The sequence below is a fragment of the Schistocerca serialis genome, chromosome 2 (assembly GCF_023864345.2).
Source record: "Schistocerca serialis cubense isolate TAMUIC-IGC-003099 chromosome 2, iqSchSeri2.2, whole genome shotgun sequence".
Lineage (NCBI taxonomy): Eukaryota > Metazoa > Arthropoda > Insecta > Orthoptera > Acrididae > Schistocerca > Schistocerca serialis.
The window spans coordinates 244,483,733-244,509,417 of record NC_064639.1 but is presented as its reverse complement, the minus strand read 5'-3'; positions in this window follow the sequence as shown (position 1 = coordinate 244,509,417).

The following is a 25,685-nucleotide window of genomic DNA, read 5'->3' as shown; positions in this document are numbered from 1 at the left end:
CTGTTTGTGAAGACCGCCGATATACGGTGGATGTGTTTTATGCGATGTTTCCACAGCTCTCCACAACTCTCTTATAGTGACACAGAAACGCGGGGTTACTGGAAACTGTGCACAAGATGGTTCCCAAAATGTGTCCCAAATCAGCTGACAGAACAACACAAGAAAAATCAGGTCAGTAGCACCCGCGAGTTTTTTGAGCGACTTGATTTGGAAGGTGAGGCTTTTCTGATACCTATGTGACAGGAGATGAAACGTGGGTGGCTCATTACACGCTGAGGCAAAAAGACAGTCGCCACAGTGACTATTCTCCACCTGCCAAGTAATTCAAAACCACAGTTTCGGGAAAAAACTGATGGCCTCGTTGTTTTGGGAGCGGAAAGGCACCATTTTATTGAATTTCTGTCTCAGGGAGAGACAGAAATGCACAACGATATTGTGGGACCCTAAAAAACTCAAAAGAAGCATTAAGAACAAAAATAGGGGAATCGTGACGAGAGAAATGTGCTTGTTGCTCGACAATGTCCGTTCTCAACAGCCTTAGCCTCCAAGGCGCTCTTGGACTCATTTGGATGGGATAACTTGAACCACCTCCGGTATTCCTCCGACTTGGCCCCCTTCACCACTCTAAAGGCACTCAAGAGTGGAACTAAATTTTCAACCAAAGAGCAGCTGCAGAAAGAGGTTCTGAAGTGGGTGAAGGAGCTGGTGGGAGAGTTCTTTGAGGAAGAAATAAAGAAACTTGTGACACGGTGCTCGACATGAACTGAAAGGGATGGCGATTATGTAGAATAATTGTCAACAAGTTTCTCAACAATATACCGTAATTTTTTCAAATACACTTTCTCTCTCTCTCTCTCTCTCTATATATATATATATATATATATATATATATATATATATATATATATGAACGAGGTTTCTACGGCTGTCGCCGCCTCTCACATCCCAATCTCCTTCGTTCACGGTCATTTCAGTCTCCTTCATTAAGACCTCTCGCCGCCATTGCTTCGTTGACGTCGTCTTTCTAGCATCTCGTAGGTCTACCGCGCTTTCTTCTTTGATGTGGAGTCCATTGCCATACCCGTTTTGGCCATCTTGTGACTGGCATACGCTGTAAGTGACCATACCACAGTAGGCGCTTCCTTGCTATGTAGTCTAGGATTGTGCTTTTGACATTCATAACCTCTCTGATCCTATCGTTTCTACGTAATATGGTCAAGTCTGGAGTATCCACAACTTCGTCTCCAGGAATCCATCTCGACAGCCAGCAGGCGATCTTTCTGCCTCTGAGTTAATTCCCACAACTCTGCACCATATGTTGTGATACTTTCAATAATTGTATGGTAGATGGTATGTTTTGTTCTGCGCGTTATGTTTTTGTTCCAGAGAATACCATTTAGTTGTTTTATGGCTCGCTTGCCCTATCCTATTTTATTGTTTACAGCATCCATATTTCCACCATTGGACGACAGTGTCACTCCCAAGTACTTAAAATTATGACACCCTTTAACAGTATCAGAACCGAGCTGTAAGTCGTTAACAGTATTTTCTCCCACTTTCAGATATTCTGTTTTAGATACGTTTATGACAAGACCCCATTTTTCATATTCTTCTTTTAATTTGGGGAGCATGTAATTTGCATCTTCTTCATCTCCAGCTAGTAACACTTGGCCGTCAGCAAAAATAGAGTGAACAAGATCTCGTGGTCTATAGCGACTTTTTGTAAAAGATATAAAATTCTAGCACAGTTGGTATCTGAACACGCCTAGTATGATCCTTCTGTTCGAGCCACGTTAACTGTGGGGTGCGTACTGTGAGACCTTCGGTACACACACCATCAGATTATTTGACTTGTCGCTCTAACGAAGTAGGCGAGTGTCAGCAATATGTCTCGTGGTCTTATTGTGGCGTGTTTATCTTCTACCGTTAGGTCAGACGATAGAAATGCCACTTGCACGCTTAGAGTAGCAGATTGACGGTGACCAACTTTAAACAGAACTTGATTAATTAATTTTCACACATGTTTATTAAAATAATAACAACATAAAATTACTTAACTTGATTCTGGATGCTATTTACAACTGACAATCTGAAGTTCCTTTGGTCTTGGTACGTTAATCTTATTCTCACATATATCTGATACTTGACAAAGTGTCTATTCATTTATCTTCATGGCTATGTACAGGAATATGATAATCTTATTAGGCGCAGACTGGAATTTGACTACAGACTAATGCAGACTGATTAATCGGAGGTCTATACACTCGTTATAATATCTCGAGCGTTCAGGTATCACTGCGCGAGTGTGATCCGCGAGGAGAAAAGGTTCTACGTTAGCAGCAATCTCATTGGCTGCATGACATATTAATACGCGGATCGGCGGAAGCAGAATTTGGTCCGTCTCTATGATCGCGCCATCTCGTAGTGCGGAGACGGACGAGCGCTGCGCCTGCGCTGTTGTGCTTAGTGGGGCGCGCTCTAGTGGGAAAGTTGTGTACGCGCTGATTACGCGGAACTATGTACGCAACGTGAACCATTACGGCCGCTGTGTTCAACAGAGACTGCTCAGTCGGACAAGTGGGACGGAACGGGCCGTGCCATCGGGCCACGCGTGTGATCCGGCGAGCTCGGAGACTCCGCGCCGGTATGCGAGCGCGGGTCCCCGGCAACAGGTGTCTCTCGGCTCGTGAGTCGGACAATGGCGGCCGCGGCTGGCGGCTGCCAATTAATTAGTGCGGCCGCTGGCGGCGCGGATCGGCAGCATCAGATAGGGCGCGCCTATTAATCAGCTGCGCTCTCCAGCGAGGGGGTGGGGGAAGAGGAGCCTGGCCGGTGCCGGGTCCGGCCACGCCCGTCACGACGGCGGAAGCGCGCGCCGCTCCTTTGTTTCCGGCGACAGTGAGAAATGACAGCGCGGACGACTTTGGGCGTGGGAACTGGGCGCGCGCTCTCACAGCCCGGGACCCACTGACCAGCTGGGTCGCCGCGCGTCCGTCCCGAACCCGTGCCCTGTCACTCCGCAACGCGGCCGCTTCGGCGGGCGCACAGCTCAGAGCGGGCGAGTCGAATGTTGCCCGCATCCCAAGGGACGATACGCTATCCGCAAGCCTTTCTTTCTCATCCTTACTCGGCAGTAATAAAGTTTTGTAAACCAACTATAGGAAAGGTAAAGGCACTGAAGAGGCAATCCTGACGTCCCAGGTGACAACTCTAAATATAGATAAATGTAAATTAATGCAGATGAATAGGAAAAAGAATCCCGTAATGCAGGGTTTCCCAACGTGTGGTCCGCGGACCCCTTAGGGGTCCGCCGGCTCTTTGTAGGGGGTCCGCGGCCACCCTTCACCAAATCGTGTAAAATAATGAGTAAAATCATTGAATAAAAATGTGAAAATAAAATTCATTACAATTTTTTTTTCGTGTGAAAAATATGTGTACTTTTACTCCAGGTCGTATTCCCAAGCAGCCTTTGCGGTTCCTAAGTGAGAACTTATATACAGTTTAGTGCCGGAGAATGCGGCTTCTCTAATCGACTGTTTCGCAACAATACGGCGGTCATTTGTGCGCCGGCTCACGGCGCTAGATGAGCTGAAACCTTTTACGCATGCGTGGATCGAGCTTTGTCGACCAATCACAGCGCTCGCTGGCACGTATGCGGCCCCAGGCATCATTAAATGTTAAACTTGCTTTGTCAAAAAAATGGTTCAAATGGCTCTGAGCACTATGGGACTTAACATCTGTGGTCATCAGTCCCCTAGAACTTAGAACTACTTAAACCTAACCAAACTAAGGACAGCACACACATCCATTACCCGAGGCAGGATTCGAACCTGCGACCGTACCGGTCACGCGGGTCCAAACCGAAGCGCCCAGAACCGCTCGGCCACACCGGCCGACCTTGCTTTCTCAGTGCACTACCTATTTCGTAAGTCGATTTTTGACCTTCAAGTTGTTTTCATTCATCTCTAAACCAAAGACTATTGATAATTCGGGGGGGGGGGGGGGACAAGCGGGTGGGGGGAGGGGGGTGTCATCGGGAACATGGAACTAGCATTAAGAAGCTTTCAGTTCCCATGGGTTTCGCTCTGAAATTTAAAGTTACTGTGTTTGAATACTCCATTAGTAGTAGAGCGCTTGACACAGTCACGTCGATTAAATATTTGGACCTAACATTGCAGAGGACTTCCTTCCCTAGTCCGACGAGACTAATGACCTTGCTGTTTGGTCTCCTCCCCCCCAAATCAATCCAATCGAAGAAATGATGGAAATAAATGAAAGGTCCAGGAGTGGAGTTAAATTTCAAGGCGAAAGGATATCAACGGTAAGATTCGTTGGCGACATTGCTATTCTGAGTGAAGCGAAGAAGAATTACGTGATTTTATGAATGAAATGAACAGTCTAATGCGTACAGAATATGGACTGAGAGTAAATCGAAGAAAGACGGAAGTAATGAGAAGTAGCAGAAATGAGAACGGCGAGAATCTTAGCATCAGGATTGGTGGTCACGTAGTCGATGAAGTTAGGGAATCCTGCTACCTAGGCAGCAAAACAACCAATTACGGTCGGAGAAAGAAAGACGTCAAAAGCAGACTAGCAATGGTAAGAAGGGCATTCCTGGCCAAGGGAAGTCTACTAGTATCTAACATAGGCTTAATTTGGGGAAGATATTTCTGAGAATGTACGTTTGGAATACAGTATTGTATGGTAGTGAAACACGGACGGTGGGAAAGTCGGAACAGAAGAGAATCGAAGCATTTTAGGCGTGGTGCTACAGACGAATGTTGAAAATTAGGTGAATTCATAAGAAACGAGGAGGTTCTGAGCAGAAGCGGAGAGGAAAGGTATACATGGAAAACACTGACAAGAAGAAGGGACAGAATGATAGGACATCTATTAAGACATCAGTGAATGACTTCCGTGAGCTTAGAGGGAGCTGTTGGGGGCAAAACGTGTAGAGGAAGACAGAGACTGGACTACATCTAGCAGATAATTGAGGAGATAGGTTGCAAATGCTGCTCTGAGATGAAGAGGTTGGCACAGGAAAGGAATTCGTGCCGGATCGTATCAAACTAGCCAGAAAAAAAGCCAATTTCACTGAGCTTACAAACGTCATGCGATATCTCCTAATATCGTGTCGGACCTCCTTTTTCCCGGCAGCAGCTCGACGTGGCTGGACTGAACAAGCTGTTGGAATCTTCTTGCAGAAAAATTGGGCAATACCGTCTCTGTAGCCGTCCATGACTGCAAAGGTGTGCCAGTGCAGTTTTTGTGCACGAACTGACCTCTCGCTTATGTCCCATAAATGTTGGATGGTGTTCATGTCGGGCGATCTGGGTGGCCAAATCATTTGCTCCAGAACAGTTTGCAAACCAATCTCATTGTGGAACGGTGACATAGAAATTCGATCGTTGTTTGGAAACAAGAAGCCAACATCAGCATGCACAGTGCCTCGTTGACAACTTGGGTCCATTGCGCCATGGTGTCTGCGTCATACTCGAATCCTAGCATCAGCTCTTACCAACTGAAATCGAGACCAGCCCATGGTTCTCCAGTCGTCTAGGGTCCAACCGATACAGTCACGAGACCATGAGAGGCGCTGCAGGCCATGTCCCCCTGTTAGCAAAGGCATTCGGTCGACTGTCTGCTGCCATAGCACGTTAACGCTAAATTCTGCCGCACTGTCGTTAGGGATGAGTTCGTCGTACGTCCCGCATTGATTTCTGCGGTTATTTGAGACAGCGTTGCTTGTCTGTTAGCATTGACAACTTTACACAAACGCCGCTACTCTGAGTTGTTAAATGATGGCCGTCGGCCATTGCCTTATGCGTGGCGAGAGGTAATGACTGAAATATGGTATTCTCGGCACGCCGTTGACTCTGTGTATCATGGAATTCTGAATTCCCTAACTATTTTCGAAATGGAATGTCCCGTGCTTCTAGCTCCAACTATCATTCTGCGTTCAAAGTCTAGTAATTATCGCCGTGCGGCCATAATAATGTCGGAAACCTTTTCACATGAATCATCTGGATACACTCGATAGTTCCGCCAATGCACTGTCCTTTTAAACCTTGTGGACGCGACACTAGCGCCATATGTATACGTGCATACCGCTATCCCAAGATTTTTTGTCACCTCATTGTACACGACCTCAATAAACATCATCATCGTCCTCAGTGGCGCAAGCACCCTTGTGAGCCTTGGCCTTCTGTAGGTGATTATTTCCTTCCTTCTTATTTAATATCAGATTTCTCAAATTCCGAAACAACTTTCCCTATATTAGCTCAGACACTTTGCTCCAGTCTGAGCTTTGTCTCCAACCCTGTTGGTTCCTTCAGTCACTGTGCTGAATATCCTCAGAGCTGTCGAGCCTTATGTGGAGAAATAGCGTGCTGTAGTAAAACTATTCCTTGAGAAAGTGAGGTGCCTCGGTGTGGGGGTGGATCGGAGACTGACTTATGGGATCACATACTGTATGTTACCAACACAGCAAACGCGAAACTCAGGCAACTCTGTCCAGTGGTTAAAGCCATCGGCACACGGACTGTGCATTCTAACGTCAACATTGAGCGTGCCGAGTTTATGACGTCGGGACGTGGAAAAACCATGCTGCGGAGTCTTTCCAAACGTGCAGAACAATATCTACCATGTCAGATATTCTCCGCATGTGTCTAAAAGTAGGCCAATGAGATGAAAGAACGCCACCTACGTCACAGGACCCCATCTCTTTTCACTACATTCGGGAAAAAAATGGCTCTGAGCACTATGGGACTTAACAGCTGTGGTCATCAGTCCCCTAGAACCTAGAATTACTTAAACCTAACTAACCGAAGGACATCACACACATCCATGCCCGAGGCAGGATTCGAACCTGCGATCGTAGCAGTCGCGCGGTTCCGGACTGCGCGCATAGAACCGCGAGACCACCGCGGCCGGCCTACATTCGGAAAACACCATATTGGTTTTCAGATGAAGCCCATACTTGGTGGATTTTATATTTATATGTGCTGTTCCTAAACATCAACAAATTGACAATCTCTCGAAAACTCGTCATTAATTGCACGAGTTGTAATAAGATGACGCGAAATGTCATATTGGTGGTTAAAGAATTATTTTAAGTTGCGTATTGTGAAAATATACCGTTTCGAGCCAATAGCACATCGAGGGTCCATCAAAAAGGTATTGATCTTTGTCCAGTTTGTTAAAACTAAATGTCATTTAATAATACATCGCCGAATAAAGATTTAAAAAATGGTAAGACATAAAGTATGATTGTATACCATACACAGCCGGAATAGCGCAATGAGTAGGAATGTAGAGGTGGGAATGTCATCGGTGATGTGTTGGTCGTTCTCGTGTCACTGGATCCACATATTTTTTACAAACCTTCACGTTTTCTAAGACGTTCTAATATTTTCCTTTTGGTTTCTTAGAATTATATTCTATTATGTTCGATGTCACGTAAATATAAGTGCGCTCCTTCTGAGGAGCGAGTTTTTCCGATTGGCTTTACCTGAAGGACAGCTTGCACTACTTGCAGTAAGATATTTTGCACTGTCTTGTTTCAACATTCTTCTAATGAAGAGGAAGGACGTTAGGGTTTTACTAATAGGTGAGAACGATGAAATAATTTTTATTTTATGTCGAGAACAATTGCAGATTTGTATCGCACTTGATTTCTTTATTGTTGTTTTATCCACTTGTTCAGTGAACCCGCTCTTCAACCAATGGACATTAGTCTCTAACTTGAAGCTAAAACAAAAAGCAAAGAGACATACCTACCACGAATTTAAAATTACTTTGAAAGGTGCAAATGGTTCAAATGGCTCTGAGCACTATGGGACTCAACATCTGTGCTCATAAGTCCCCTAGAACTTAGAACTACTTAAACCTAACTAACCTAAGGACAGCACACACATCCATTCCCGAGGCAGGATTCGAACCTGCGACCGTAGCGGTTGCACGGTTTCAGACTGTAGCGCCTAGAACAGCTCGGCAACCCCGGCTGGCCTTTGAAAGGTGATGTTAATCAGAGAATGTAAGTAAAAAATGCTGTCTTCACGAACTGTTTAAAACAATGATAAGTAATTTAGACAGACAGCACAGTCAAAAACACTTGAAAAATACTCGACTATCTCTTATCAGTTGAAAAAGAAACACTTGAAAAACAATGAACATGAGAGACGAGACACTGATCGTTAAAAACGGAGCACTTTACATTGTACCCTGTCAAAAACATTTGAAGAACATTTAACACTTGAAAAGACACTTGAAAAATGTTGAACATGACAGAAGAGACACTAACCATTAAAAACGGAGCACTGTACACTTTCAATAAAACTGAAAAAGACCTGCCCCGGGATGATACATTGTTGATGAAAAGAAATATGTGTGTGGAGGGAGACAGGAGAGTGGTGCTGATGAGGTGTCTTTTACATAAAGCCAATCCAAGAAATTCGCTTATATTTACATGACATCGAATATAATTGAATATAATTGAATAATAATGAATATCAAACCAAAATGAAAATATTAGAACCTCTTAGAAAACGCGAAGGTTAGTAAAAAACGTGTGGATCCAGTGAGACGAGAACCAGCAACACATCAGCCTTGACATTCCCACTTCTACCTCCCTACTCATTGCGCTATACGGACTGTGAACGGTAAACGATAATACTTTGCATCTTACCATCTCCTTAAAGCTTCATTCCTCGATCTATTATTAAATGACGTTTAGTTATAACAAATTGTACAAAGAACAGTACGTTTTTGATGGACCCTGAATGTGCTATTGGCTTGGAATGGTATATTAAAATAGTTGACGAGACAGGGGTGGCTGTGGAGGACAAGGAGAGAGGCGTAGCTGGTATTAGGATCTGCACATTTTAGAGGAAAAGGGGTGGAAGTGACAGGGAAGGGCAAAGGGAAAGTGAGAAGGTGTGGTATGGGGAGAGGATGATGTGGGTGCTCTTGGAGGGAGGGGGGGAGGGGGAGTGTGGATAGGATGGGTTGAATACAGAGTTGGTAGGATGGGTATAAGCAGAGGCGGAGTTCGCGGTCCGGGAGAGGGACATAGTTAAAATCTCTTTGAGAGAGGACGCGGAGTGGATGGAGCTGGAGGGTTGGTGAAATGTGCAAGTAGAGGCGCGCCACCACACTAGGACTGGAAAGGAGAGAAGACACAGCAGGACTGTTTGAGGTTACGGATAGTAATTTGGTAAAGGATCCTTGCAAGGGAAGGTGAGAGGATGTGCAAAGCGAGGGGGAAAGCATCGCGTGCGAGGACCTGAAAGAGTTCACAGAACTTGAGTGGAGCGTATATACCTGTAGTATTTGCATGGTAAAGGATGGGGCGGATCAGGGATTTGTATGTGTGAAGGACAGTGGAGTGATGTAGTACCCATGTTCATCCTGTTAGTAGCTTTAGTCTGTTGTGGGCTTTCTGTTGGATGGTTAGTAGGTGAGATCTCCTATCGACTATTTGTAATGGAACTTTTATAAGCTAATGTTCGTATTGACATGCTTCTGTACTTTCCTTTTTGCCTTACAACATGTTCATGGATACTGAAGTTTCTCTTTATGTATACTACAGGCAGAATAACGTGACAAACAGATGAACAGGGGAGGCAATGTGTATTTTAATAGAGCTAACGTAGGAATTTCATGCACGTCGTGTTCGTAATCAGTGTGATGTGCGAGCCAGATACGGCCGACGACTGCCGCTGGAACACGTAGCGATCGCGTATACCACACCGAGGCACACCTACCGTATGCATAAGTCACATCATTTTTGAGCATTCAGCAGCACATTGAACTCCGTACGGTGGACTTTGATGTTCGAAAGCACAGTCCTTGTGCCGACCGCTTAACAGACAAAGTACGCTGAGGGTGTCGAGGTCCATGTAACTGTCTCTTAGTAGACCAATGACGGCATACATAGCTCCAGTCTGGAATTTATGCAGCTCCAATACAGCTGCACCGCCTGCAGGTTATGCAGAACGAACTTCTACGAATGATGAACAATGCTCCACGTACCCACGCACCGCTGGCACGCACACCGAATTCCATCTCACTACTCGCGTGGAGGTACTCAAGGAACTCGCTGCACGACTGTACAGGAATTTGAAACACTCAAACAACCTCTTCATTCTAAATCATCACAGCTAATCTGTCTGGCACTGCTAACTGCGCTCGCACATCCCACAAAACGACGACGACAGGGAAGCCGCACTTGCACAAACGCAAATGAAATCCGCACAGCCGGCCAGAGTGGCCGAGCGGTTAAAGGCGCTACAGTCTGGAACCGCACGACCGCTACGGTCGCAGGTTCGAATCCTGCCTCGGGCATGGATGTGTGTGATGTCCTTAGGTTAGTTAGGTTTAAGTAGTTCTAAGTTCTAGGGGACTTATGACCACAGCAGTTGAGTCCCATAGTGCTCAGAGCCATTTGAACCATTTTTGAAATCCGCACATCATAATATCGACTTCAACCTCTCTGATGACGACGCTGGCATGTTACAGTTACACAAACGCTGAAGCTGGCCCGCGAGGCATCGTTTATGCCCAGCAACGATAGTATATTACCCGCTGCTAAGATATCTTAGACCCATGAATGAACTATAGCTGCTGTCAGCGTAGATCCACCTCTAGCCCTGCTACCACCTCAGACTATGGCCGAGGTTTTTTTCCCATGACGCTTGTCGTGGAATTTGTTTTCTTCTGCCCTAAAGCCGCTCTTCTTCAACCGCTTTCTGTCTACTGTTTCCAAGGTGGGATCGTAATAATGGGTGTTCGCACCCAGACGTACGCATATCATAGTCCATCATCCTGTCACTTCTCGGTAGAAATACTGACCCTTTCGCAGAGGTACCAACAGAACTACGTGTATCTGAGATGATCACTATGCAAGTGAGGCCGTCGAGGGCTCCATTTCTTTCTAAAGAAAGAAAAAACGCGTTGTGAGTTTTATAATCATTCTCTCATTAATTCTCAGTACATGTCATGCCTACACCAGCCTTTTAATCATAATACAATTGAAAATGTCTGGTTCATTATATGGAGTAATTTATTCACAGTTAAAAATTCTGCTCCACACACCATTTTCTTCCAATGTTCCAATAATGTTTCCAAACTCTTTCTTGCAAATATGCCAGGTGGCTTCTCATCAAATTTCGTTACTGTCCATCGTTCAACACAGTATACGAATATTAGCACCAACGTCACTAAACTTTAGTTTTCCTGAAAAGGAAGTTAGATGTCAGATGTTTTTTTAGCGCTGTGGTAGCCCTTGTTGGCGGGAAATTTTTGTTTCCAGATTTCAGAACTGACATTGTTCTTTTAGTTTACTTTTTTTGATCAAAGGGAAGTAAAACTACACACAATTTTCGTTTTCAGATTTCAGAACTGACTTTGTTCTTACAGTTTACTTCTGATCCAAGGCAAGTGAAACTACGCACAAAATGAAACGTATATCAATAACTTCTGTGAATGGGTGTTCATTAGGATAATCTTTCTTAGTTACGGGCGTATACTTAGTTTTCCGTTCATTTATCACTATGTTCATCTTTCTAGCAGCTCTTTCAAGGCTTGTAAAGGCTTCTTTCGTCGCTCTCGGTATACTCACAGTTATATGGCATCTCCTGAACTACTTTGTACAAGATAATCCCCCCCCCCCCCCCCCCTGTACTGAAGCCAGCGTCTCTTATAACTTTTTCGAAGGCTACATCAAACAGAGAAAAAGGATAATGAATCTACTTGTCACTCCTGCTGTATTATGTGTCTTAATTTAACTCCAGATGGTTCCGACAGCAGCTTTCACTAAGTTCATCATTTTTCAGGAATCTCTCTTTCACTGTCATGTACGACTACCCTTCTGTCAATACTGTCATAGGCTGATCTCGAGTCTATAAAGAAGTGGCGTGTCAGTCTCAAATTCTACACGTTTTTTAGTTATTTCTGAAGATGTGAACAATAGTAGATCGTCCTTGACGATGTCCACGTTGGCATCACCAACAGCATTTTGAACGAGGTTATTGTTACGTGGATAAAAGCGTCATGTATGTGTTGTGTTACTCTCATATGAAAAGGTAGAGGCATAACGAGATACTATCTATAAATATTTTATTTTGGCACTGACGGTCATACAACTAAAAATAATTATACAGCAGCTTCACGTGTTCGAAAAATCATTTCTAAGATTTGTGAAAGCTGTGGAACACAATAAAAAACTATTTTGCTACTGTTTCTGATTTACCAACATCAGTTACCATTGTGTTATTACACAGAGGACAAGAGGATGTGCTATGGCGGCGTGAAATTCACAAAGTATCAACATTACTTAAAACCGTCTTATGCCCCATGCATTTACTTATTGGTTCTAGGTACTGCGATGGAATTTAATATTGATGATTAATGCTGATTTCTTTCTTCTGTGAGCGATCATTTTCTAATGCCTGCCTCAAGGATATACGTCGCTTCCGTGATCATAGAAACATCAACCCGAGCCCTGCGTAGGCAAAACTCGAATTTGCGAAGAAAACTTGCAACCTTACTTTGAGCTGTTAAAATATTCCCCTTATTTTTTTCTAATACGAGGTTAAGCCCATTTATTTCTCCGTAGAAATGCACAGGGTAAGGTAGAATTTTAATAAATGCATGAGCTGACACTGTCAAGCAACGAAGACTCGACAGAAAAAAAAAATGTAGCAACGAAAAAAGGATGACACTCTCCCATCATGTCTTCAGGGAAATTGTCCGTGGATATGAGAAAGAATCGGCCATAGGCACCTTGAAAGAACCATCCGAACATTCTGTTCATAACAGCCTTGTCTGGCATACAGCATAGCGAAGTGGCACTGCCCATATAATCGCTTCGAATTGTGACTAGATTGAAGACTTGCTTGCTAACAGAGCTCACTTTGTTATCCTTAAGGAACAGGCATTATTAGAAGTGGATAAAGGTCTGGTGTATCACTACCACATGGTAATCGGACGCTGGTCTTTAAGATATGCACACATGGTGCTTAAAAAGAAAAAAAAAAGAAGTGCCTTATATTCTTACAGGGGATAGTACTCGCCAAAACAAAACAAATGTTTGGAAACAAATAATTGTTGGCATTCGGTCCATTCTGTTTTGATAGTCACACGGTATCTTTTTGCAAGAGGAATGTTTTCCAATTGCACTCGTAATTTGTGAAGCGAAATTTGTATTAACAGTAATTCTTAATGTGTCCATTACAGTGATTGATGCTATGAGTGTCACCCAGAAGTCCCACCGACATAATGATAATGAGGCGGAACTGATGTCTTGCTTCAACGAACGCTCGAGTATTTGCTTCCATCCACACAGCGAATAAGGAACGAGCAATGAATGTCAATAAGAAGGCAACCAACACATCTCGACAAGCATTTGCTTCCGCAGATATGTTTATGGGAGTTTTTTTTTTTTTTTTCAAAGTTTGAGGAGTACTGTCTGCTGTAAGAATACAGGGCACCCTGTCTTATAGTCTCACTAACAGTGCACCTAAGCGATACTTTTTCCGGGTCCGGGTTCTTTCACGCTCGCTCTCCTTGATCAGCTTCGTCCATAATCGGTCAACGACGTCAATCAAGCTGTGGAAGTAGAGAAGCTATGCTTCACAACAGACTGTTTTATGATAGCCTGTCAGTCAACTGTAGAGAAACCTATTACTCTGAGTACTTTGTAGTCGTTGTTTATTCAGGGCGCGTCATTCTATGCATATTATGAAAGTTAACCTTGTAATACTTAGTGAATCAAACCTGACATCAATCTGGCTCTTCAAGGCGTAATCACGTGACGTAAGATATTTTTCTCGTTACTTTTAGCACCACATCTTATACCTTTGCTATTAAATGTGATAAGCTGCGTGGCGTGATCAGCAAGGAAACTATTTTCTCGTGTGTCAGGGTTACTTAAGAGATACATACGTATCGTTATAGACCGGGAGAAAAAAGTTGCTATTATATTGTGACTGCTTTATTACGCCTGTGATGGAGCAAGCTATCGCGTTTAATAGATTCTCCACCCTTCGAACAGCAATTTGATGACGTGTGATAGAAATTTTGTCGTATATGACAAATATAAGTACCAAATAGACTTCTGTAACGTCACTCATGTCAGAAACCGAACATTTGAAAACAAGTATCACAAGATTGCAGTTTGTACTCTACCAGTTCCGACATTTTTCATATTTCCTGGATAAGAATTTAGATCTGAATATGGACGTGGTCGATAAAAAGTAGTAATAAAATAAAATACAAATAAATCTGGCGAACAAAGGCTGTTTAAAAATAATTATTTTGAGCTTGAGGTTCCATTGTTAGAAAATGACTGGTCCGTTGGACGTTAATTCGTTGATTTATTGAAACATAACTTGCTACACGGTAATTTTGTTAACAAACAAACAAGCATCACATTAGCAGTAGAAGTCTAAGTGGCCTATATAGTGCTAAACAAAAATTAGTAGCTGGAAATCATCTAAAAGACGATAGTCGGAAGAGCGTAATGGGACATCTTCCAGTTATGTCTGGACCAGTTCTACTTAAAAACACCGCTGTCTATGTAACTTGCAAAGTAAGAAGACTTTTTAAATAACATTGTTGTTGGCTGAAGACCAAATTCCAACGTAAAACCATGTACGCCAAATAAAAAGGGGACTTTTTAGTGAAGAGAAAAAGCTCAAAAACCATTTATTCTCTGAATGTTTTTGTGTATTCATGATTTAAAATCCTGGACGTCAAGATAGCAAATAAACTTTTATTTTGATTTGCTAGTTTCAGCTACACACGATTCAGATCATTATACTGCTAAAACTTAGTAACTGACGCAAAGTGTATTTCAAATGTTGTGTTTTTTGATGGTTGTAATGGTCGTCAACTGCATGTACCACGCTGTACTAACGTGCTTATGATGATATCTGTTATGAGATAATACAAATACTGATTAAACTGTGTCAGTCAGTTATCAAGTTTTAACGGCGTAAGGTCCCAGTTTTATGGCCTTCGTTCTACTTGACTGTTCACGAATGGTGTAAAGTCATTTTATCTATACGTTATGTATAGATATTAACGATATGTTGAGCCGTTACGGCAGTTACACTAATCAAGAATGTTTTTAAGATCTGAAGATGGCTCCTGTGTAGCTCAAACTAGTAATCAAAATAAAAAAAAAAAGAAACTTGCGCTCTTGACTTCAGGAATTTTCAATCCTTAATGCAAAGACTACGACAGACCTCTTGCCTCCGACGTTGACAATGTCAACAAACGTCATATTTTCTGGATGCTTTTCAGAATGTGTTTGATATATAACCCTGCATAAAAAATGTCACTGTTCGTTTATGAAACTTGCTTTGCTGTTTCCACTTACTTGCCGTTGTTGATTTCGAAGTTCGACTCATCGTTCACCTTAGGTTCTCTGAGCGTCACCTGTAGATATTTATGTGTCTATTTTAATCTTTCAAATAATATCTATGTTCTTATCATTACTTGCTTCATCCTGCTTACCTCCCTGCTCTCTCCAGGCACTCCCTTTAACTTGCCCATCCCCTATTTAATTGGCACCTTCTGACAAGTCTCATCAGTCTTTCTGTGTTCGTTCAGGATGTAAGTCAGTCAAGAACAACGAAGGCCATAAACCCCAAACGTTACGCTGTTAAAAAATGGTAACTGACTGAGACAGTTTAATCATTATTTATAATATCTCATAGCAGAGATCATCACAAGTAGGTTAGTACGACGTGGTATACACACATACATCGAGTTCTTAAATGTTAGACGAGTATATGCATTATTTATGTTATAATGATGTTATTAGGATCTTCGTTGAGGAGTTGTTTGTCAGTAATAGTTAATGCTATCAATATTTGTTGCTATAATATTAAACGAGTTTATACAACAATATTCATTTTATTATGCTGCTCTTACAAAGTAAGAAAATGAGTAGTTTTTCAACAAAGCCTTATTACGATTGCTGTTGATGATTTCTATTATTATATTCTTCTCCATGTGACTTATTCCTGCCGGCCGGTGTGGCCGAGCGGTTCTAGGCGCGTCAGTCTGGAACCGCGCGACCGCTGTGGTCGCAGGTTCGAACCCTGCCTCGGGCAAGGCTGTGCGTGATGTCGTTAGGTTAGTTAGGTTTAAGTAGTTCAAAGTTCTAGAGCACTGATGACCTCAGATGTTAAGTCCTATAGTGCTCAGAGCCATTTGAACCTTTTTGACTAATTCCATTCCATGTTATTTTTCGATACTACATTCTTCTCCATATTACTAATTCGGTTCCAGTTTACTGTCAACACTATATACACATTACTGGATAAAGGCTTTGGGGCCTGAAATCGGTCGTGTTTTTAAGAAAAAATGAGAAGTGCAACTGAGCTGAAATTTTATTTAAAAAACTGCCCTTTGTCACAGTCGCTTATGCCAGTGGATTTTCCCACCTGAGTCCGCTGTTTTCTCTAGAATAATTTCCCATTCGTCTCTACGAAGCTTATATACTTCTTTACCAAGCCACGTGCCCACAATGACACAGACGGCATTTAGTCTCGCAGTGGACGTTGATCATAGTGTTTTGGGCCAGTGTGTCTGTACAAGTTAACGTATTTATTATGCCAGGTCTCATACAAATCAGGCAATTACAAGCAAAATTAAAATGTTTGCAGGACTCGTACCGTCCAATCCAAATTTAACTGAAGTCTTACGTAAATTTAAATAAATAAGTGAAACACATTCCAATCTCCTAACGTCAGTGCCAAATTACACTGCAACGGGCGACCCACCATTTACGTAGCTAAAAGGAAAGACGCGCAGGGTATCGGGTATCGTCCGTACCAACAGAGCCGACGACTGGGGTTACCGGGGGAAATTTTTCTCCGTAATTACATTTTTTCGAGCACCCTTCCTGACAAGCCTCGTCAACAAACACAGTGCTGGTAAACATCTCACGTCCTAATAGGCGGACAGCTTTGCATATAAATTAGACAGCTCCTTTCATTCTCCATCATCTTTCTCTTTCGGGTATCATCGCAATAAAACAGTCCTTGCATATTTTTATAAGTTTCCTTCACATCATCGTATGTCTACCGATATTCAATTTTTAAACTGAGATTATCTGTAGACGTTCCGGATGTGCGCTAATAAAAAAAAATGTGATTTCTATGCAAATTTCATTTCATGCAAGAGATCACCAAAACACAGGGCGATGAAAAAACCGCACAATCGATCTTAAGAGCGCTATTACTTGCGGAGTAGCGATATAAAATGTCTCTTCCAATATTTCCTGCTGTGCAGCTGTTCGATATAGACTGGAGACCAAAGACTAGTAATTCCCCAATGTACGATAAGTCTTATTCAGTACGGTGAACTTTGGACGTGAATGTAGTAGGTGGAGTGATACGTATCAGTACTCTTAAAAGTATGACTGTCTGATGCAACAGTTGAAGAGCACCTACAGAGAAGTATGATTTCAATAGTGGAGGGATAACTTTGTAACAACAACGACTCTGTAAGATTGTACACATACGTAATTTTTTCGATCTGATTTTTCGATAAACTTGTGTAATTGATGTTCTGATTTCAATTTTTTTTTTGTTTCGCGCCATTGTGTTAAGAAATCTGTAAATAAGTTTCAATGTGAATATTAATGTTGATGTCAAATGTCAAGTAATATTGTAATAGAATTGAAATGTAACAAATGTTGAAACTGTTGTAAGATGTTTAAAATTGTAACTGTGCGTCTGGTCCTTATCTAGGAAATGTGTTAGGATATGTAGAATGCAAAATCTCGGGTGAATACCCTGTCTGTAAGGGAGCGGTGACAGGTGGATGGCAGGCGAGCGCGGGAAAATGCGCGCGGGCACTGCACGGCACAACGGGCTCAGTAGTTGTTGGAGTTTGGCATTGGTTTGAGCAACACCTTCTGAAGCGAGGAGGCTCTCCTGGGAGACATAGCTTCACTGAGCCTCGGGTATGCTGTTCCAACGCCCACACCGCATGGAAAAATTCCATAGGCAGTAAATCAAAAGTATTGCGACGGTAAAAAGAATTAAAGTGCCGATACATCAAGAGCCATAGCTGTGGTTGTATGTGTGCTCCGTGCCTCGCCATCTCGCCGCCCGCCAACCGCCGCATCGATACTAGCAGGTTGAAACTTTTAGTACTGTATTCGTGTGGATCAGAGAGTGGACTGTGTTTGTTTGGTGTAATAATAACCTAAATTTTACCAGAACTATCCCATTATTTAATTATCCTCACAACTAACCTATACAGGGTCCTTTCCAAATGTTGTGCAATCCGAGTGTCCCGAAATGAAAATTAAAATATTTGTTAATAATAATTATTTGCTGAACTAGCTATATTAGAATGGTGTTTAAAGAAATGTTTTGTTAATGAACCAGTAAATGAATAACGAAGGTCTAACGAAGTTCAAAGATAACTTTAGTATTGATATAGTAATGAAGTTTATTATTTCGAGACAGATTTAAAGGCATTTAAATGAGCAGTAAATAAGATGAAAAGAGTAGTAACTTATGTACTGGAAATCTTGAACGAATAATAAATTCAGTAATCATTTTTTTTTTAATACAGCGATCATAACAGTTTCAGGCCCCCTCCCCTTTTATTCACTTGAATTCTGAAGTGTTCTAAATTGGCTTGACCAGCAAAAGTTTAAGTCAATATAAAAGTCAAAATTTATGTGTTTTATCTTTATGAAAATTGACATTTTGTGTGCGGCACGAAAGTGCAATTTCTAGGGTAACCTATGCCCGATTTTCATCAGATTAATAGACAGTATAAAGTTTTGTAGTATACATTATAGTGTAGTGTTATGTATTCATGGTTTTCCACATTAGTTCAGAACGTGAAACTATCAGTTCAATAGATTTTCTGGTTCTAAAATTCTACTATATTATGCAGTGTTACAACTTGTTGTTTTGCATGAATATATACCAACTTGTACAGGGAAGAAACTCAGTTAATGCCTAATTAGGATGGCGACCGTATTATTATCAAATTGGTAGCATCTTCTGGGTTGCTTTTGATCCATCCTGACGTGTAATTGTATTTCGAACTTACTTGACGAATCACTGTTATTACAGAGTGGATGTAAGTCTGATTTGCCACCATTCAGGTACACGCGGTCGATATCTATACGAAAATCCTTTCTCATAAGGTGAATCCAGCTCACTTATCATAGCACGGGCTATGCTGTGTCGGGGATTACAAGTTGAGATTGCATTTCTTATGTGACAGTGGTGTTTACTATTATTTGTTTTGGGGAAAGTAGTGTGAGGAAGAAAGGATGCTCAGTGCTGGCTCTGGAATGGCGTGGAGAAGTGCAGTGCGTAGTAAGAAAACATGTTTTTAAAATTGGAACAAGAAATACGATTTTACACTCTGTTCTGTGTTATTATTAAACAAGCGAAGAAATAGTCGCACGGTATTTTTATCTGGGACATCCCGAAGGGTTGCATTAAACCGCATAGTGGGAAAAGGGCTCCTTTCTCGCAGTGTGTGTGACATGAGTATAAATTCTATGTCTTGAGTGTAAATAACTGTAACGGTTGTGTAAAGATTGTAGTGCTATGATTGTGTTGTATCATAAACAAAGAAGGGAGAGGATTAAACCAAGTGCCAGCGCACAGCTTACTCGTACCAGATAGCATCAAGGAGCATCTACCGTGCCTGACACGCCCTTTGGAAAGACAGGTCACCATCAGCAGTTCTAGCTTGAGTTGAATAGTTCTGTAAGATGTCGTTGTCTCCTGACCTTCATTGCTTACATATTCCGCCTTAACAATCATATTCCGCACATCAAGACGCTTCATTCGAACCCAAACTCGATAAGACAAGGTCAATGTTATATGAATTGATGTAAACAATATGCAAATAACAAGTAAATCGCAAATGCGCACCGCGCTCTCTTGGAACGAGAACATGTAACGAGAGCGTGTGCGCTCGTATGTGTACCCAAAGAGTGAGGAACACACACACATTCAAGACACGACGGCCACAAAAGCTTTTAGTTTGGGAGAGGCAAACCGCATGCCACAGGAGGCTGATCCCTTCAGAGGACGAGTCAACGTATCTACGTTGGCCGGTGATCGCCCGTAGAGCAGACAAAGTTTGCCTGAGTGAAAGGGTGAACGACCGCATGTTCGGCTTAAAAGCAAATGCCGCTACATTGTGTGGGAGCGCCCATCCTATGCATTCTTTACAAACATAGCACGCAGTTTCAGAGGTTTTCACAGGGAGACAGCAAACGCCAATCGCCGATGCAACAGATTTCTGGATTGGTCGTCTTAAACGAAATGTCATTCTTCCGTTTTAGACGAGCAATGCTGATTGGCAGACGATATTCCTGACGCCTTGAGCTGAAGGAGCAATGGAAGAGACCGAAAGATATACTCCTTCACGTCTGGCGTGCAGAGGGGCCGTTCCATTATCGCTCTTGGAGCGAGAACACGTAACGAGAGCGTGTGCGCTCGTATGTGTACCCAAAGAGCGAGGAACAAGTCTCTCATCAGTACTTCACTGGGAGAGCACCTCTGTCGAGAGCAAATCGGAGTGCGACTCTATATTGAGTCCTTGCAATTAAGCATTGTTCACTGTGTTGGCCGCCACAATTATTGTGCGGTGTGAACGGAGAGAGTTATAGTTAAATGCCTGCGAGCGAATTTTTGAGTGGCATCTTGGTGGACTGGTTATCTGACCGGTGTACCATGCCAATAGTTAGACTAGGGGCGAATAGGAGTCCTTGACTTCTCCCTAGAGTTTGATTGGCGAAGGTCAATCCAGATAGAACGAGAGTTATCTTATTTGTCAGCAGTGAGTGGCGCAGACAGCTGTCATCGCAGCTTACGGTATTGTGCGCTACAGCTCTTGTGAGCCCCATATTTCCTCCACAACAGTACACTTCACTGCATTTTACACGCAACAGCCTCGACCATACCTAGCAACATTATAACGGATAATTAATGAAGTTGAGTAGGCACGGCTCTCAGGCATTCTGCCAAGTCAATAACAATCTTAATCTTTGTATATAAATTTCATGAACGAATCCTATCCTTAAGAGGTAACTTCACTTTCCGAAAAGAACCCGGAAATAACTTGTTCAGTTCATAACTAAAAGTGCCATTGTGATTTCTCAGATTTTTTGCAAAAAAATAATAATTTTCGTTAGTTTCATGTTTTTCTTACACTAACCAGCACTATTCTAGTACCCAAGTATCCCACTAGTTATGTAAGAAATTTTGTGAAATTTTGTGTCATTTCCTTACAGCAGACGACTCCAGAAGGTATTTATTGCTGGAAGTTTTTCAGGCATTTCTCTTTAGAACGTTAGGAGCGTATGTCTGACTTCTGTAGTAGTGTGGGGGTGGAAATTGCATCTTGCAGGAGCCACAGGGTAAAGGGTACATCTCAGATTAATCCGTTGCGCAGAATAACAGAATAGCACCCTCACGCTGACAGTTCCTCCAACTGCACGACTGCAACTGCATATCAGCGAGTTGAGCACCACCGTACAGATGTGCTCTGGTGACATCGGGTATGTAGCCAAATAGTACAATATTAAATAACTGCATGTCTTTGTTGATTATGACATTCTCGGTTTACTGGTCTCATCGATGCTGGGTAAAATTTTGAGCTTTCGACGAAATTCTTAATCACCTTCATGAGGAACGACCGACTACCGTGGCTGTTGTTGTGGCGACCATTTGCGAGGGGACTTCAAAAAGTTACATTACTATGGGAGACCAACTAACTTTTAGTGAACGCTGCACTACAGTTCAGAGTGACACAGATACACGATACTATTTTTCTGTGTAATCACTAAGTATCTGCAAATAACGGTCGGAATGGTTCAAATGGTTCAAATGGCTCTGAGCACTATGGGACTCAACATCTTAGGTCATAAGTCCCCTAGAACTTAGAACTACGTAAACCTAACTAACCTAAGGACATCACACACACCCATGCCCGAGGCAGGATTCGAACCTGCGACCGTAGCAGTCCCGCGGTTCCGGACTGCAGCGCCAGAACCGCACGGCCACCGCGGTCGGCGGTCGGAATGTTCCACCATGTGTTCAATTCCTCGACGGTAGAGGAATGGAGCTATTCGAGAAGCGCTGTGTGAACGTCCCCGTAATTGGGAAATCTCTTTCCCCTATGTGTTCTTTGACTTTGGCGAAGTGATGGAAACCGCGTGGTGCAAGGTCTAGACCTCCCGACCAGCGTCACCATTTCTCTGCACCCTTGGTCAGGCTGTTGGTACCACTTAACTACGACCGGACGCGACATTGCATTTAGTCCTTGGATAGGACAAAGCCATATTATTGAAAATCTGAGCTCGAACAAGGGTGGCCCGATTAAACATGAAATATTGGTACCGTAGCTCACATAGAAATAATGAGGAAATGTTTCATCAAACAGTCGAACTACAGGTCACAATAAACTCCTGTTTAGTGCTAAAACACATGGATTTGATTCCAAACACTGAATGTGTAATATGAGTAATTGTTAAATGCAGAATGTTTATAATGGGTTATTGAATATACACAATAATACCTTGTGCAGGTACGGGGCCTGGAAAGGAAATTCTAATGACGTCGTACAATTCGCTATGTCCACCCAAACCTCCATTGATTGCTGAATAAGTTAACTAATTAAAGGAAAGATCCAGAAAAGTACATATGAGCACCAGTACGCTTGCCTAAGAGCGTGTTGAGTTCAACCAGCTGACTACGTGAATTAATTCAGCCTAACTAGAAACAAATAACTTTCCATCTATCTCGTCACATCGTGTTACAAAAGGTGTACATGCTTACGATCGTTCAAAAATTAAGGCCCATAGAATGGCTACAGTGGTGACTGGAAGTTACAAGTGTGTCCCCAGCACGGAGACAGACTCTCATAACGACCACCAGCCAAAATGTTGTCCGCTGGGTGCACAGATGCAGACCCAGTGTTCCTACTCTGGAAATCTATGAAGGGAAACTTCTCATCATAACCCCCCCCCCCCCGTCCCCCGTCCCTCAGATTTAGTGGTAAAATGGGCCCAATGGAGAGCCTGCCAAAAACTGAACGTAGCTCAAACATGAAAATAGAAAGAAGTTATACTGAACTGTAAGAAAAAGAAGGAAAACAGAAACAATGAACCCTCCAAGTTCAAGACATGCATTATATGCGACATCGAGCAAACCTGCAAGAACCACGCGGTCGTGGTTCTCTAACCATGGTGTTGGACTGCAAAGATGGAGATCTGCGTTTAAATCTCCCTCTTGCTAATTTTTTTTCAGAAAGTTATGAACTACTCGTCCAGTCGTTAACGTGTCTGTTCTCCTTCTGTAGTCTTGGCAATTGGCATATTGTACACTATAAACGTAGGCTTGCGCGGCCATTGTCACACTCAGTAAAATTTTTCTGGGTTTGTGATCGCATTGTCAAAATACATAAAACTACCGACGTTTCGGTCCCTATTGAAAGCGACCTTTTTCAGGGTGTTTTTGTTTACTGAAACAAGTCTAAGTCGAAGCCATCACAAACTCCCCTCTAGAAATTTTGCTGGTACATTCAGCACCGGATTCTCGTCAGCCAGTTGCTGTGGGCCCTGTGACTTCCGTCCATGAAAAATTCATAAGAATCCTAGCAACCGCCATCTTCTTAAAGAATCTGCTGTGATTAACCAGTACGTAACGTCCAGTGTGGGTGCTGGGGTCCAAGTCCTCCAGTGGAAGTACATTTGACACTTAAGAATGACTTTTATTGACTTCAGTACACGACGTAGTGAGGCGACCATACCTCTCTCTGGCGTCCATGGCTGGTGCTGCTGAGCGGGAGGTAGTTTCCGCCCTGGCTGCTGTGTCGGCGCTCTGCGTTACTGACGGAAGGCCCATGGAAGATCGACAGCCTTTAGAGGCCATGGATCGACGACTGTGGCACGTTACTTTCCTCGGCGTCACTGAGTTCGCACAATCCCTCTCCGATAGCGTCACTGTGACGGTACGTTAAACCGGCTGTGCATGGGGTACAACTCGCCGCCCTCTGGCAGGAGTTGGAGTACGATTAGCACTGTGGCGCCAAGTCCCACTAGAAACTCATCTTCGGAGGCAGCAGGCGCAGACAGCAAGTCAGTGGGGCTGTGGCAGCGTCCCACGAAGGACTTGGTGGCAGGTGCAACTCAGTCTCGAAACCGTGATTGTTGCTGGCAATGTCCAGTTTTCTCACTGTCTGGCATAGTTCTGGTGTCGTAGTGCTTTTGCTAGCTTCCAGCAATACGAAGTGACCGACACCCTGCTTCGAAATTCAGATTTATACCGATCAGCCAGGACATTATGACCACCTACCTAATAGCCGGTACGTCCACCTGTGGCACGAGCAACAGCAGTGACTCATCGTGGAATGGAAGCAGTCAAACCTTGGTCGGTCACTGGCGGGAGTTGGCACCACATTTGCACGTAAATCGCGGGTAAGGGGGGGGGGGGGGCGATGAGCTCTGACGCTACGTTCAATTACATCACAGATTTGTTCGATCGGGTTCAGATGTGGTGAGGTTGGACTGGGGAACAAGAAAATCAATTCGATGTCGCCAGTCTGTTCATCGAACCACTACATCGCACTCCTTGCTTTGTGACATGGCTCATTATCCTCTTGGAAATAACACAGCCTTCGGCAAATATAATCGTAGTGAAGGAGTATATGTGGACTGCAACCAACGTGTGGTACAACTTGACCATCATGGTGCCTTGCACGAGCTCCACTGGACCCATGTATGCCCACGTTAATGTTCCCCAGAGCACAATGGAGCCGCCACCAGCTTGTACCCGCCTCGCTGTACAGGTGTCAAGGGGCTGTTCCCCTGGAAGACGACGGATTGGCGCCTCCCATCGCCATGATGAAGAAGGTATTGGGATTCATCAGACCGTACAACGCTCTGCCCCTGCGCCAACGTTCAATGCCGATGATCACGTGACAATTTCAGTCGTAGTTGCCGGTGCTGCGATGTTAACATTGGCACATGCATGGGTCATCGACTGTGGAGGCTTATCATTAGAAGTGTTCGGTGCACTGAGTCTTCAGACACACTTGTACTAAGAAAAATGGTTCAAAAGGCTCTGAGCACTATGCGACTTAACTTCTGAGGTCATCAGTCGCCTAGAACTTAGAACTAATTAAACCTAACTAACCTAAGGACATCACACACATCCATGCCCGAGGCAGGATTCGAACCTGCGACCGTAGCGATCGCTCGGCTCCAGCCTGAAGCGCCTAGAACCGCACGGCCACTCCGGCCGGCCACACTTGCACTCGCCCGGCATTAATAGTTCCACCACAGCTCGCCTCATGTGTGTAGTGATGGGAAGCCGCCCAATCCCACGACGTCTGGATGTGGTTTCACCTTGGTTTTACACGCGCTGAAGACACTCACCACAGCACCACTCGAACACCCGACAAGTCGTGCAGTCTCCTAAATGTTCGAGCCGAGCCTCTGGGCCATCGCAATCTGTCTTCGGTCAAACCTAGATAGATCGCACCTTCCAAATTACACACATGATCCGCATGCTCAATGATACTGCATGCACTGTGCATGCGTGTGACTAGCAGTCATTCCCTGCCAGGTGACGCTGCTCTCGCCTGGACCGGTGTTATATCGATAGTTTGTCGGTGGTCAT